Genomic DNA, 6,000 nt, shown 5'->3' with positions numbered 1-6,000 from the left:
ATGCCATCTCAATCAAAATACCAACGGCATTTTCAAAGTGCTGGAACAAACAATACTAAAATTTATATTTCCAAGTCTTAAGAGAAGTTTGATGTAGTCATGTGTCAACTTTCTGGTCAATGAGATGTAAGCAGAAATTTGGTCTATGACATATAGCAAATGCCCACTAAGTAAAGGAAACCGCCCATCTCTTCTCCTTTCCTTTCCTATGGGTTTGAATATGGAATATGATCCCCAGAACAGGAGTCACCATCTTGGACACTAGGAAGTCACATGTGGAAGACAACAGAGCAACTCAAGAAAAGGACCATGGACTCCTAATGATAGTGAAATTACCAAGCAATCTTTTACCTAATTACTGATGACCCTGATTGATTATTGTGTCACTCCTTTATGTGAGGAAAAACTGAATTTTTGTCTACTATTTTGAGACATTCTGGCACTTGTAGCCAAAAATAATGCTAACTGATATAATAACTATTACCTATTTTTCAGGTTATTTCAGATTGTTATCATTTGTTATCTGTTTATAACAGTGTTCTATATGTTCTGCACATAAACTTAGTTACCTATATATGTATTATAAAAATCTTCTCTGCCTTTTATTTTTATTTTACTTACAGTATCTTTTCGTAAAACAATCATTTTCATCAATTAATTTCATTAGTCCTTTCCTTTATGATTTGTTCTTTTTTTAAGATTTTATTTATTTATTTGAGAAAGAGGCAATGAAGAGAGCATGAAAAGGGAGGTGAGAGGGAGAAGCAGACTCCTCATGGAACTGGGAGCCCGATGCGGACTGGATCCCGGGACTCCAGGATCATGACCTGAGCTGAAGGCAGTTGCTTAACAACTGAGCCACCCAGACACTCTACAGTTTGTTCTTATTAAGAAATTTGTCCCTCTTCTAGTATCATAAGATTTTTTTCCCTAAAAAAGCCATAGATACCTTTTGTTCCCTGAAATTTTTAAACTAACTTTATTTTTGTTTTAGAGTGAGAAAGTTTTCCTCATATAATTGTTCCCACATCATTTTTTGAAATATCCTTATTTTTTTGCTAACAAATCATTGCAATTTTTCCTGAGCTCAACAGTAGAGCAATCACAGAGGCTGTATGGCCAAGACTTACAGAAAGTTGTGGTTTTCATATAGCTGAGCATGTTATGATGTAAACTTTATAAATTTCCAATCTCATCTTTCTATTCTAGAATTCTACCTGATAACTCTTAAGGATCATTATTAAGGATATTTGTGCCAAACATCCAGCATATCTGGGTTTCAATCTAAATTCTCAAATTAGTTAATACATGTTAAGGATATTACCTAATTCTCTGAGCCTCAGTGCCCTCGTCCAAAAAGCTGGAGTAATAACAATTTTATAATATTTATAATGAGGACTAAATGAACTAATATGTATAAAACACTTAATAGTAAATATTGCACAAAATAAGTACTTAATAATTGACAACTGCCATTAATTATGGTGCAGGGATTTTCTTTTTCCACAAACATAGATTTTTGAGCCTTCCATATATCCTGACACACACCCCATTCCCTGTCTTTTTCATTGACCATAACAGTACCTTGTTCTAGTATATATTTAGGCTTTACCAAAAAGACCAGAGAGGAAGAAAAATTATATGAAGAAAGATTGAAGGAGAAAGACCAGTAATAGTGAATATTAGCAGTAATCACCACAGGATAATAGAAGCTACCCTTAGAACTTTATAGGCATTGTACCACCATTTAGTCTTTGCAATACCCATAAGGTAGTTACCATTCCATCAAAAGTTAATACACTTCCTCAAAGTTACATAGAAAGAAAACCGAAGAAAGAGAGCTCTAAAACTTACATTTGATAACAAATCCTTGTTCTGATCTCATGTACAATAGTTTAAGAAGACAGGATAGGGGATCAGGAGCCATTCCCACTTCCTCAATAATAAAAGAACTGTATTAAAGAAAAGTACACTCAAATCTTTATATTCCCTAATGCCCCTTTCAACCATTGGCTTTGATTCAACTTCACCATCAGTTCAGTTAGAACAGTAAACTCCAACACTCATAACACTAGTAACTCTACCAGTTACTTTTTATTTAATTTATCAGATTTATAGCAGACAAAGTTTGAGTGAAAGCAGTACAAAGGGTAGCAAACACCATTATGTTTTTATACCCGGAATTTTTTCACTGTGCAGGAAAGAAACAGTCTTAGTTTAGCCACAAATGCACACATATACAACATAAAATGAAATAAAAACAGCTGTGTGATAAAAGGCAAGACACTTAACCTCCCTGAAGCTCTGTTTTTTCATAAGCAAAATGAGGATTTGGCAGAATGGTCTCTTAAATTTAGGATTCTGGAATACAAGAGGAAAAAACAAAACATTTTTCCAGTGTCCTTGAAGGCAACTCTGCTAGAGAAGGTGGTAAAAAGCTGAAATACTAAAAGACAGTATATTCATGCTTTCAATGAAGTGAAAGAAACACTTCGATAGGTAATAATTATATATTTCATTTAAAGGAGTAAAAATAGGGGGGACTGGCTGAGTTAAGGCAAGTAACCTCTTGATCTTGGGGTTTTAAGTTCAAGCCCCACACTGAATATAGAGTTTACTTAAAAATAAATCTTTAAAAAAAAAGAGTAAAAATATGGGTCTCCTATCTCATTTCGTATAGATACTCTCTAGGTAGACCTTATCATTCCCTTCAGCTCCCTTGGAATCTGTGGCACTATATGCAAATGGAGGGGAAAAGTCAATATCACAGTAATGTGAACTCCAAAGCTGTTTTTTTTTTTGTTTAAGGTCAACATACTCCTTCACTGATTGACTTTGTCATTTCAGGAATGAAAAATATAACATCCATTTATATACTCCTTAGAAATTTTTATTTTTTTTTCTCCTTATATACCATAAATTACAACAATGAGATTTCCCACAGAACAAAGGACAGACCTTTCAGACCCCAGGAATGCCTTCAGAGGATGAACACAGGAGAAGAGAGCTCTGCGCAGTGGCATTCTCTCCAAGGCCTGCAACATGATATATGGTAGGTCACCTTCTTCCTGGCATTTTAGAGTCTCTGGATGCCCATAAGGAGTTAATAATGCTTACCATTGATTCCCTTCAGGCAGGGTTAGAAGGCTAACTGGAAAAGACTATAAACAAGTAAGCTATCAAAAATATGCTCTGGAGATACAGAGCTTCATACTACTCTTAGAAATAAAATTACCAGAACCTAGTGCATATTCCTGACCCAGCCCTATGCTGTATCACATATGTGCCCCCTCCTTGTGGTGCCATACAATATCCATGCACAATTCCCATCAGGCTCTCATTTGGAAGAGTCCCTGTAGTACAGGCAACCCAATTAGATCAGAAAAAATAGGAATTCGATCACTTATCCTACTTTTTGTAAAGTTGCAAATTGCAGACTTGAACATCAAGCCATATGGTATGAAAACTCACCAACTAAGCTGATTCTGGTTAGTGGCCTGAACAGAGTTCAATTAAACTGACATCCTAGCACCTTGCATCTGCCCTTCCATCCCAAAGGAGATATACTCTGAAGAGGTGAAGCTCACAGAGGAGAGGGCAACTGAATGAAGCAACAGAGTTTCCACAGAAAGAGAACTATGAGGATGAGTGTATATGTATAGAGATAGATTTATTTTAAGGAACTGTCTTACTTGATTGGTAAAGATTGCAAGTCTAAAATGTGTACAGTGAGCCAGCAGGCTATAGTCTATTATTCTATAGTTCAAGTCCTAAGACTGTCAGTGGCAGAATTCCTTCTCATTCATGAGAGGTCAATCTTTTCTTCCTTCAGGACCATCAGCTAAAGAGATGAGATCCACCACATTATGGAGAACAATCTGCTCTACTTGAAGTCCTCTGATTTTCATGTTAATCTCATCCACATAAAACACCTTAACAGAAACATCCAGAATCATTTTTGACTAAATATTTGGGCACCGTGGCTCAGCCAAATTGACACAATGAAATCAATCATCACACCTTGTAATTATGCATTTCTCTTCCGTTTCATCTGTTAGATTAAAGAAGCAAGGGGTCTAAAAGTGACTTTGCTGCCTTTGAATGTTAAAGTACTTAGTTCTTGGTCCCTAACAAGTGCTCAATAAGTGTTTATTACATTGACATACTTTGGGCCTTGACTTTGTACTTTTTTAGGTTACTGCACAGAATAACCTTAAAATTCTTCCTTGTGCAGTTATCTAGTGAAAGTTATCCATTATTTAGGGACTAAATTATGTCTCCCCCAAATTCACATGTTGAAATCCTAACCCCCCCTCATATGACGTATTGGAGATAGGGCACTAGAGAGACAATAAGAGCTAAATGAAATCATAAAGGTACAGCCCTAATCTAATCTAAAGATGTCCTTAAGAAAAGATGAAGAGACATCAAGGATGCAGAGCACAAAGAGAAGAGGCCACAAAAGGACACAGTGAGAATATAGCCATCCACAAGCCAAAGAGAAAAGCCTCGGGAGAAACCCTGCCAACACCATGATCTTGGACTTCTGGCCTCCAGAACTGTGAGAAGATACATTTCTGTTGTTGAAGACACCCAGGCTGTGGTATTTTGTTATGACAGCCCGAGCAAGCTAATCCACCCTCCAGTGCACTCTACCTTACTTCACTCACAAACTATTCCAGACCTGGCTCTTGGTCAAAGTAGGGACCTGTAACAGTGACAATGAAGAAAGTACAGTTGGTTTCAACTACATGGAGAAACTACGATGTGTGGACTAGACAGACACTGCTATGAGGCCCCTGAGAGGAAACTGAAAGATGCACACAGATTAGCTTCCCTCCCAAACCTGCAGAACACTAGGTAAGTTTCATTTTCACAAAGAAATAAATGGCACTTTACCCCTTCTTTACCCCTACTTTTATTTCTTTAATGTAAACACTTTAGGAGAGTTCCAGAAATATCAGTCATTCACTCCTCAGTCTAAATTGTTTTATCTGCTTTCTCAAATAACTAAAACCTAAGAAGGATGAAGATGAAAAAATCTGAATCAAAAGAACTTCAGTGGGCTGATTCAGAGGAAAATTTCATGCAATCATAATTCAGAAACATACTAGAGAATCTAGGCACTCCTTCCAAAATTTACCAAGGGTTGGCCTTACTATCCTCTGCATGTTAGAGACAAGCTGGAGTTAAAGGCCTTCAAACAAACAAGTTTTCCTGACCATTACATTTCTGCCTTTCAAAATAAAACAAATGAGAAACTCAATGCTACTGCATCTCCTTTAAACATTGCATTTTTCTCATTATTCCTCTTGAGTGTCTACGTCAACCTGTTTGCTGTCCACAGTATTTTTGTCAAAAAATGCTCTTGCGTCCCAGCCCTCCTTAATCACCTAAATCCTGCCATCTTGGAAGATACAGATGAACTACCAGAAATGCTGCAAAGCCTTCCTTGATTGAAAATAACTGAAAATTATCTTCCCTCTTCACCTTCTTTTTGTCCTTTCCATTCATTTCACACATAAAATCTAAACACAACAGCTTTTGCCTTTTCACGTATTAGTCCTGATTCACAGACTAGATAGGAAGTTCTTTTACCTCTGGGAACATTTTGTACATTTAACTTGTGGACCACCTAATGCATTGACTGAATCTGAAAACACACAAGTCTTTAAGATCTCTGCACTGATTGACTAATGGGGTGAGTGAGTGATTAAAGAAGCCGTGCGTTAAGCATAAATGTCATGCTCATGAGGTTTGGTATATGAGTATACACTACATAGCATGTCTGCTATATAAAGAAACAGGGCACCAAAAAATTCATAAAGGTTATGAAACTGCCTTTATTTCTTTTGGCTTTTATGCATATTTCTGCCCCCAACAGGGACCTGTATGAAAGGCTAATTTTCTCTGGAAACAATATTCAAAAAATCTTATAACTATTAGTGCCATTGACTCTAATTGATCCTAGAAATACAATAGTGCGTGTGTTGCGGGGCA

At 36.7% G+C, this 6,000-nt stretch overlaps 1 long non-coding RNA gene across 2 annotated transcripts in view; it reads right to left on the bottom strand.

Annotated features, from left to right (window-relative positions):
- Positions 1-2,294: 2,294 nt before the first annotated feature.
- The window catches only part of LOC125107474 (uncharacterized), an 80,908-nt gene continuing 77,202 nt past the window's right edge, over positions 2,295-6,000 (bottom strand). Inside the window, exon 3 of one of the 2 annotated variants that reach the window (XR_007129571.1) lies at positions 2,295-2,361. This is a non-coding gene — a long non-coding RNA (uncharacterized LOC125107474). The remainder of the gene's footprint in view (positions 2,362-6,000) is intronic. The other variant, XR_007129570.1, reaches the window with a different exon arrangement.

This window comes from Lutra lutra, chromosome 8 (assembly GCF_902655055.1).
Source record: "Lutra lutra chromosome 8, mLutLut1.2, whole genome shotgun sequence".
NCBI classification, from domain to species: domain Eukaryota; kingdom Metazoa; phylum Chordata; class Mammalia; order Carnivora; family Mustelidae; genus Lutra; species Lutra lutra.
Note: the sequence above shows the minus strand (reverse complement) of the source record. Positions and strands in the feature narration are given on the sequence as shown.